General features: G+C 34.4%; 1 pseudogene; it reads right to left on the bottom strand.

Annotated features, from left to right (window-relative positions):
* Positions 1 to 3,874: 3,874 nt before the first annotated feature.
* LOC145992533 (26S proteasome non-ATPase regulatory subunit 11 pseudogene) lies at positions 3,875 to 5,455 on the bottom strand (annotated as a pseudogene).
* Between the last annotated feature and the right edge of the window lie 5,272 nt (positions 5,456 to 10,727).

Here is a 10,727-nt window from a genome sequence, read left to right as displayed (position 1 = left end):
TTTGAGTATGCGTCAGTTCTACATCTGAGCACACTCAACATGTCAGATTCCTCAATCAGGTCCACAAGATGGCTTCCTTCAATTTTCAAAACTTCACATTTGGCTTGTTCACATTCAAAATGTAGAAAATATTACACTCACTTAGTCTTATTTCTCATAACATTTCATTTTAGATAATGCAATATTCATTTACTAGCTAGTTAATGCTGATGCCAGCAGATAATAATTTCCTGCTCTCAATTATTAAACTAGGCACTTTACACCAGTTCCAAATCTTTCCTTTTTCGTTATACAGATTATTCCATTATAAAAGCATTTTCAAGCTTCTGTTATCAACAAAATGTCTCTATATAGTTTCAACAAACTATTAAAGATTAACTTATCAAGTATAATCTCTCAAAAGATCCAGATTTTTAATGATATCAAACCTTCACCAATCGTCACATTTTTACTTATGTCCCATCCATCTTCGGATTCCTTAAAAGTCCAGACAACTAGTATTAGAGCAACTAGTTCAAGCCAGATTTTTTAGTATGAGTTATCTTCAATTGTTTTTGTGTTATATTTTTGTCCATAACTGCTTAACACCTTGAATGTTTGTTTAGTAAATGTACATATTTGCTCTGTTACAGCTATTTTACTATGTATATCACAATATACTTATCTAATGATTACAAATACCATTTTTTGAATGTTGATATAAAATACCAAGTATGACATCATATAAGACATTGAACAATTTTAAAGAGTTGACCTTTGTATATAAACCTTGATGTCAATGCAAATGTACATAATTTCAATAAATTTAATTATAAATTTGAATGTAACTTATCTTGCTTGCCTGAAATAACACATATGATTGAAGATATTTGTTTTTTCATATTGTCAGTCAAAAATAACTGTTATGAATATGAATTCAGAATATTGCACAATTTGATAATTTTGTCATGATATACAAATTGGCTTTTTTTAAACATCATATTTAATGAAATTAGTTTAAATAGTAATTTCAGACATTTAATTGTATTATTTGAATAAAATTTTGAGCAATCTTATGACTAAATTATTATAGATATAGCACAAATGTGGAACTTTGGACTTAGCCTAACCATTTTCAAATGTAGTTATGACAATGTATTATTTTTATTGTCATACTGGCGCTCAACAAGGGACGAACCCACAACAGATCTGAGCCCTACTGAGACATTTAACATATACTAATTAATACAATGCCTCTATATTTACAATCTGTTTACATGTTCAGCATTATAATCAATTGAGTGTGACTGAATATTTGTTTTCCAACAATACAACAAGAACTTGTTCATCATGAACCAATACAGTGCATAATGAATTTTTTGTACATAATAATATTGAAAAACAAAAAACATCAAGTTCGACATACCAACAATTATTATCCAGTAAAGTAACCATTTTTACATAAACAATGTATCTACATAACATTATTTTTTATTATCAAACAATGAATCACCAGTCAGAACTTCATTCTCAACCTGGGAGCATAATTTCTATATTAAATTTTATTTAGCCAAAAAATATATTAATAATAATTTTCTACATGTAGAGTAAGTTACCTCTGATCTAAATTTCCCATTAGGAATTGATCCATTCATCTAGCAACATCGGCTAACAAGACAAAAATGTAAGTCCCTGCATCGAAAAGCAAACATCCTCAGATTTACGGAGTGCTGAATATAAGATTTCTTACATTGCAAATGAATTCATGCAAGAAATGTATAAATTATGATGTGTGCACAGAAATTATAAATCATAAATAATTGTTGTTCCTGAACTCGCAGCGTCACGGCTCGAACTTACTATTCAGCCCTTTGTGAACACATTTTGGAGCCATAATGCATTCTAGCATTTTTAAAGGAAACAACTACTTGACTGAAGCTTGGATCAACACGTGAATCTCTTTGCTCTTTGTCAAGTTCATTCCTATTTGAGCCTACGATTCAACTCTTGGAATCTTTGTGCTCTAGTAAATATTTTTCAAGCCAAAGCTAAATCTTAGCATTCAAAATTATTATGCACATGCCATCACATTATATTATACATTTTTTTTTTTTTTGCATTCCAAAATACACATAACAAAGAATATTTGTTACATTAAATTTTTTCACCGTTCAACACAACTAAGGATCAAGAAATATGATTGAGGACCAATGTCGGATCATGAAGATCAACTTAAGGCAAACTCTACAGAGGAATACTTCATACCTGAACTAATGTTTCAGACTCAATGAAAGAAGCATGAAAAGTGAGAAAATTTTGACATTAACAGCTGACAAAAGAAAAATTCTGCACAAAGTACTGTGACTCACAGTACCACCTTTAACCCACATCCTAAGAAGAAGAACTCAACCAACCAACCCTCATGGGTATGGTTGTGGAATGAAGCAGTATCTTTTGTCCTTCAAACCAACAAAATAAACAACATGTTCGCATAAGCAATTTCATAATGCTAAAATTAATATACAAAGAACGAAAAAGTAAAGAACTGAGGTCTTATATACCACCCTTGACACTCAGTCAATAAGAAACTCCCAACCAACCAACCCTTATGGGTATGGTTGTGGAATGAAGAAGTATCTTTTGTCCTTCAAACCAACAAAATGAACAACATGTTCGCATAAGCAATTTCATAATGCTACAAATTAATATACAAGGAACGAAAAAGTAAAGAACTGAGGTCTTATATACCACCCTTGACACTCAGTCAATAAGAAACTCCCAACCAACCAACCCTTAAAGTTACTTTACTCTGTGGATGGTAAGTATAGATTAAATTATCCTGCAACAATATTTCAGGATGTATGGCAAATCAATCTTTGTTAAAATTAAAAAGCTTTGAAAGTCAGATGGGTATACAATCATAATAAGTTGTCAGCTCACATGTGGTCAAATGTTAACACGTGTGCCCAAATTACCGCACCTTTATTGTTAACAGTGTATTCCAACAGAAGAATCAGGCTGCTGAACAAAGTGAATAAATATGCATGAACCCCTTTATTAATATTCCGTTACTTTACCTAGACAACAGGTTACCATCGGGTGTGAGTATTCTAACTACTCTCCCTACCATCACCGTGCAATCTGAGATAAAGGATATTAAATTCCAAATTATTATATTGAACCTTTTAAGGCTTGACGCTCCGAGACTTTTCTGTGTTTGGATGAAACCTGTCTTCGGTTTCTTCAACATCCCCTTTTAACACTTCAAAGTCGACATGTCTTTACTTCACATGATATCGGAAGCTTGTGAACCTGTCCTTAGGCCACAAAGTTATACTTTATGTTCACACAGAACAAAGTAAAGTGTAATTCTTTTCTTTAAACAAAGAATCTTTGATAATATTTTTCAACTTTAGGGTTTGCATTTGTGATTGATTCATTTCAGCATTGAAACAGAACTATATTCATGACTCAACATGTCAAGCTATGTAACCACTGATCTTACTCCATCGACAATATCCAAACTAAAACATACACTGATACTGTCATAGTGAAAGTATTCAAGATAACTCTTAGTATCAGATGTTACATGTACACAATAAAGTTATTTTGCTAAACTGTATGTTTCTAATTCACATACTAATAAAACTATGTGTTTCATAACATACTTTTTCCAAATATATGCAACCACATAAGAATGTTACAACACTCATAGTTCATATTACTGTAATTCTAAACTTAATCATAAATGATAAGCATTGTAAGTATGTAACAATGTTTACCCATCAAGTAATTTTCAGTCACATCTGATAAAATATAGTAATGCTGCAACAATGCCTTTGAAAAGATACATTACAGGTAAGTAATCAAATTATTAAAATGTAAGTCTACAACATTACAAATTTGAAGTTAACTTTAACTTCACGACACTATCGTGACATCTTCTGCGTACATGTGTACGATGCATGATCAAGTATGCTATCACAGTCAAAGTACAAATATGTGAGGAGTAAGCATGGAATGCTTCTAGACGAAATTTTCTCCTCCATAATTTCAAACATCTCTGCCTGAATGTTCTTTTACGAACATGTTTAGGATGAGTTGTTACTTTTCTCCTTGCACCTGGGCAATTGGTGAAAACAGTCTTATTAATTTGTTTCAATTTAAGTTTGGTGCCTTTCCTAATTGTATCCTTCAACTGGACATTTGAAACACTTTGGGGAAACACCCCTTCACCTTGGTCTAGAATACCGTGAAACTTCTTGTCCAAAATCATTTGGGAAATTTTCTTCTCTACTTGGTTTACAGGTATGTTAATGCATTTTGAAACATAATCCACCTGAACACGAGAATAAGGTTCAATGATCTGACAAAGGTTTTGTTCCAACATTGTGTCATAAAGGCTGTCTAAATGTGCTCGAACAATTGGATCATTTTCCAGTTCTTCTTTAAACTGATCCACAGCCTCCTGAAAGTCTACCAGAGATCTCTTAAGACTTGCTTGAGCAACACACTTCATAGCTTCAATTGCACTTCCGGCATACTTCAGAGCCAGTTTCCCGCTTATGATCTGCTGAACATCTTCTGGTGTGTTCAACATTATTTTAGACAGCAGCATGTACTTCAATGCAGTCAAAGCCTTTGAGCTTTCCACACTATCATAGCCTTCAAATGCTTCATAGAAGTAAGAGTATGCTGTTTTGAAGTCTATCTCATCAGCAGCATGAAGAATGCCTGACTGCATATCAAGCGATGCTTGTAGTTTTGTAGGGCAATATATTGAATTAGCTGTAGTCCGAGCTGAGGTAAGTGCTGCACGTGCTTTTGGAAGATTACTCAAGGCATGGTAAGTTTTACTTTCTAGAAGTTGAACCTCTAGCAATAACATTTTGTCATCAAACTTATTCAGTTCTCTTAATAAGGTCGATCCTAAGTGAAGAGCTTCAGTAAACATTCCAGTGTCAAAATACAAAGCTATTAGGCAGGCTTCCAAATACTGCCCGAGGATAGTATTTTTATCTTGTTTTGTACACTCAATGCATTCCTTGCACAACTGAACTTTACTGCCAATGGTGGCTTCCAGATCCAAGAACATGTCAACCAGAGCACGAACCAATTTTGCTGCCTTTGCCTTACTAATGGTGCAGAGGAAGGGTCTCGTCTGCTTAATAAGTTCAGACAGTTCTTTTGCTTTGCCATCTTTCTTGTAAGTCTCTCCTAGTTTCAAGATACTTTGTTCTTTGACATAAATTGCATCTTCTTCACTTTTATCTCCCTGTTCTTGCAGAAGCCTGGACATATCATATATTTCCTCTAACTTATCTGAGGTTGACATTAACTGAGCTCTTTCCACACATATAGCCGCCATTTTTGTATTTTCGCCCACCTTGAGTTCATCTTTGATCTCTTCTCTAAGCTCTGTACAAGTAGCTTCGATTTCACCTCTGAACACTCTGACTTCTGAGATACTAGTTTTAATAATATCATTCAGCTCTGTCAATTGAGCATTAATCTTGTCCTGATTAGCTTTGAGATCCTCCTGATTAGCTTTGAGATCTGTTTGGCCATCCTTGATAGCATTGAGAGCAGCCATAACATCTGCCAAGCAGAAATCACCATTTGGATCTGACATATTTAAAGGTAAAAACACCTAAAATCAGAAACCAGAACAAGAAGCAAAACAATACAAAGATTATTATAAGCTTGAACCTTTTCAACTAATCACCTGACGTCTCATAATCTTAAATATATAACAACTTTGTCAGTATAATTTAAACTCAGTATCAGCGCAATAGGTAACTATGGTGCTATGTTGAAAAGGAAATTTAAATTTACATATACTTTATAATTTATAATTATTATATTGATAAAAATGAAAAGAAAGAAGAAAAAAAAAACTAGAAACAACAAAAATTACAATAGCATCAAATTATGCAATTATTTACAAGAACATTTATAACATATAAATGTTATTTATATGTAGAAAACATTTCTTTATTATCTCCTTGTGAGACAGAGCAAGTTTTTCACTAAATATTTGAGTATGCGTCAGTTCTACATCTGAGCACACTCAACATGTCAGATTCCTCAATCAGGTCCACAAGATGGCTTCCTTCAATTTTCAAAACTTCACATTTGGCTTGTTCACATTCAAAATGTAGAAAATATTACACTCACTTAGTCTTATTTCTCATAACATTTCATTTTAGATAATGCAATATTCATTTACTAGCTAGTTAATGCTGATGCCAGCAGATAATAATTTCCTGCTCTCAATTATTAAACTAGGCACTTTACACCAGTTCCAAATCTTTCCTTTTTCGTTATACAGATTATTCCATTATAAAAGCATTTTCAAGCTTCTGTTATCAACAAAATGTCTCTATATAGTTTCAACAAACTATTAAAGATTAACTTATCAAGTATAATCTCTCAAAAGATCCAGATTTTTAATGATATCAAACCTTCACCAATCGTCACATTTTTACTTATGTCCCATCCATCTTCGGATTCCTTAAAAGTCCAGACAACTAGTATTAGAGCAACTAGTTCAAGCCAGATTTTTTAGTATGAGTTATCTTCAATTGTTTTTGTGTTATATTTTTGTCCATAACTGCTTAACACCTTGAATGTTTGTTTAGTAAATGTACATATTTGCTCTGTTACAGCTATTTTACTATGTATATCACAATATACTTATCTAATGATTACAAATACCATTTTTTGAATGTTGATATAAAATACCAAGTATGACATCATATAAGACATTGAACAATTTTAAAGAGTTGACCTTTGTATATAAACCTTGATGTCAATGCAAATGTACATAATTTCAATAAATTTAATTATAAATTTGAATGTAACTTATCTTGCTTGCCTGAAATAACACATATGATTGAAGATATTTGTTTTTTCATATTGTCAGTCAAAAATAACTGTTATGAATATGAATTCAGAATATTGCACAATTTGATAATTTTGTCATGATATACAAATTGGCTTTTTTTAAACATCATATTTAATGAAATTAGTTTAAATAGTAATTTCAGACATTTAATTGTATTATTTGAATAAAATTTTGAGCAATCTTATGACTAAATTATTATAGATATAGCACAAATGTGGAACTTTGGACTTAGCCTAACCATTTTCAAATGTAGTTATGACAATGTATTATTTTTATTGTCATATCACAAAGTCCCATTACCCCCTATCGCATGTCCACATCGTCATACATGGTCGCATTGTATTAATGTGACGACATGGCAGAGGACAACTCGGAGGTAGTGTGACTATTCGTTATGATTTAGTCCAGAGTGTCTGTGTGTACACCATCATTTTCAAAACAGAGTATGATTCTCCACCATGTACGATGGGAAATTCTCCTCAACATTGATGGCGTGATGGCAGTAAATGCACATAAGAAACAACAATTCATTAACATCTATGTAATACATAGGCGGTAATGGGACTTTGTGATCACTAACATCTCTGTAATACATAGGGCGTAATGGGACTTTGTGATCACTCTGTAGAAAGAAACAGAAAGAGGTAGCTGGTAAAAAAGAAGTTGAAAAATATGGAAGGAGAAAGAAATGGCCATAGTGTTGGAGAAAGAATGAGATTGAGAAGAGAAATATTAATTTTTTTAATTTGCTTTATTTTACTTCGCTTCTTTGTGCCACTTTTGGCTAATTTGCGAAGATGGGGATGAGTTATGATATGATGAAATGGACACTCACAAACATCCATGCCCAGGCCGGGATTCGAACCCGGGACCTCTGACGTCATAACGCACTTTACGTGTTTAACATCAAGTCACATTATTTTGAGGCATATTCACACACAGGAATGAAAGTTTGGTAGAGTTATGTAAGATCAATTGAATATTTACATATCTGATCTGTTTCTACACAGACGCTTTTTTGCTACTCTTGAGACAACTTAATCGATAAAATTTACATTTTAAAATTAGCTTATATTACGAAACAGATAATATACCTAAGAAGGGAATTCATTTTTATCGATGTTCATAAACATTGCAATGAAACATTCCGTACGAACTTACAATTGTTCATTTCGTACTTTAAAAGTTCGAAATTTGATTCGAAATATGGTTGCGCTAAGATTAATGTCTTTGTACGTACGATAATAGTTTACACACCTTCTAAAAATATTATATCATAAATAATTGTTATGTGATAATCAGAGAATATTTTTCTATAAAAAAAGGTAACAGTATGATATAGTGAAAACACATTTCAATCGTTTGTTTCCGAATTATTTACATTTGTACTTACCTTATATGCATAGCGGAACATTTTTCAACTTTGGATTATGATTTTTTCACTGAAAAAAGCTTAACTTTTCACATTACAAGTATTTATTGGTCGTTGCTAATTCGCTTTCGTTACACACAATTTGATGGGCAAATCTTGACTCACGTTGTCTATCGTCAGCTGATATGCAGTGTTTCAAAACTTATGAACCGAAAAATGCCGCATAAACTATTCACAAAAGGTTTTTAAGCGAAAATTGATCCACAAACCATTCACGGAAAGTTAGGTTCAGTTAGGTTAGGCAAACATAGAAAATTGAATTAAAAAAAAGAAAACACTCACACGTCATCTTGTAAAACTACCGCATGGTTGCTACACTAACAGGGGGTTACGTAATCGAACGCACGGAACATTTGATTCACGTAGTCGACGGTAACGGCGGCACGAGCTATCGTGCAACGGAGATACATTAATGTCGAAAATTACATTATTCACCAGCCGAATAATTTGCACGAATGGAAAAAACACTATTCCCAGCTTCCAAAAGTCCCCAGGAACTCAATTCCGTAAGTAGTTTCCCATCTTTTCTCCTGTAAATTTGAAGAAATGTGTTTTCACTATATCAGACTGTTACCAAAAAAATACAGTGTGAATATGTACGACTTTAAAAATCGATAGTATAATGCTTGAATTATAGTGTAATTAATTCTTTATAACTTGAATGATTTGTGGATTGCTGTGGGTGACCTGACAAAAGAAATCGTAATAAACCGTCTTGCCATCTAGCGGAAATCTGTGAAACTAAATCCGCGAGAGAAGAAAAGCGCGTTGACCTTTGTTTCCCTCGACTCGCCTCTCCACTGTGCCTTTCCCTGTGGGGTGCTCGGAATCAGTAGAATTTGTTGTTCCCCGGAGAGCAAGTTCTCGATAATGGTGATAATAAATTGATAGAGAAACGGGGAGAGGGGGGGGAGAGTGTAGTCAGATCTTAGACTCTTCCTTCTTCTGTGGAGACCAGATGCGTAGGGGAGATGTTACTTTCGGTTTCCTTCTATTTACGGGTTTTCTGTGACCGCACGGAAAAAGATTCTCCTTCGTGGGTGCTGAAAATGTGTTAGATTAGAGTCCCTGCATTCTCACCTTACTGAGATTTAAGCTGCTCCCTTTCTTATCTCCTGTTATTTTTCATTTACGTCACGCTTCGGTGTTTGACTCTTGGCCTGACCTATGAAAATAAGATACCGACAGAAAACTCAACTCGCGCAAGGAAAGAAAAATATCTGGTATGATTCTTGTCCTCCGTTTCGGAAAGAGTTTCTGGCCAGCGGTAAGGAAGAGCGAGAAGGGTGACATCTGTTGGTCGGAATAAAAAAAAATCTTGGCGGAGGCTTACTTTACTCGGGTAGCTAAACATCCAGAAGATGCGTGTGTGTGTATTTTAAAGATTCTATGCTTTTCAAGATGAAAGTATCTAGTTTTTACATGCCTTATTTGTTTTTTAAACAACAACTTTTCTTGAGCAGAGCTATGGTTTTGGAATACCAAGCAGAGTTTGTTTTCAAGTTCACTTGGTGCATAAGGAGGCTAATCGGGACTGGACCTACAGTTTAAAGTGGGGTTAGAACCACTGTGCCTCCACCAGGTATAGAATCAGGGACCACTTGATTACAAGGCGACGACGTTAACACTACGCCATCGGGGAGGCCCTCAACAAATATACAGATTGTTCTAGCGGCCGTATGGTGCTGTTTCGCCAGATCTAACGCCTTGTGCAACATATAAGCGTTTTCTTTTCTCCCTTACAAAGTGTAAACATCGTTAAAGCACTGTATATAGTGTGGTTACTCCCATAAAGCCCATGATGGTATTGCAGTCGACCTTGAACACGAGTCTCGTGAAGAACGTCCAATTACTTTGCATGATTCATAGTATATTGTTGATGTCATCTCTCCCCAATACTAATCCCTTTCCACCTTGCTAAGTCTCCCCCGCAAGTTGATAGTCAGGGGCTTCATGAAAACAACCTGCCTCTGCATGGTTCAACAATCCATCTCACTTTCACGTGAGTAATCCATTGAAAATTTATAATTTTTCTCTAGTTCGTTGATTTAAGCCACAAACAACCCTCCAGCAAAAGCCAGACAAACTTTTCCCATGGCAAAAATAACCAAAGGTGATTCTTGAAAGCACAAAGGACGGCGGCCGTAAGCATCCTGGCCACTGTAATGGCCACCACACAGCTGAGCTTTCCCGAGGCTAGCAGAACCATTAATTACGCGCTGGTTTTGTTGTTCAAACGATCATAGACTCAAAGACTAGCTATGGGATCCCCCCTCCCCTCTCGTGTCCCTTGTATAAAACTGATTGTGGAATTGATCCATTCCCTGAAGTTTGTCCTATTTTTTTTATTGCTGACACTCGAAAAGGTTTTGATCACCAACGACGAAAAATAAGCTATGGATATTTTAT

This window comes from Lepisma saccharinum, chromosome 9, assembly GCF_977018435.1.
Source record: "Lepisma saccharinum chromosome 9, izLepSacc3.1, whole genome shotgun sequence".
In the NCBI taxonomy this organism is placed as follows: Eukaryota; Metazoa; Arthropoda; class Insecta; order Zygentoma; family Lepismatidae; genus Lepisma; species Lepisma saccharinum.
This window is presented reverse-complemented; position numbering and strand designations above follow the sequence as displayed.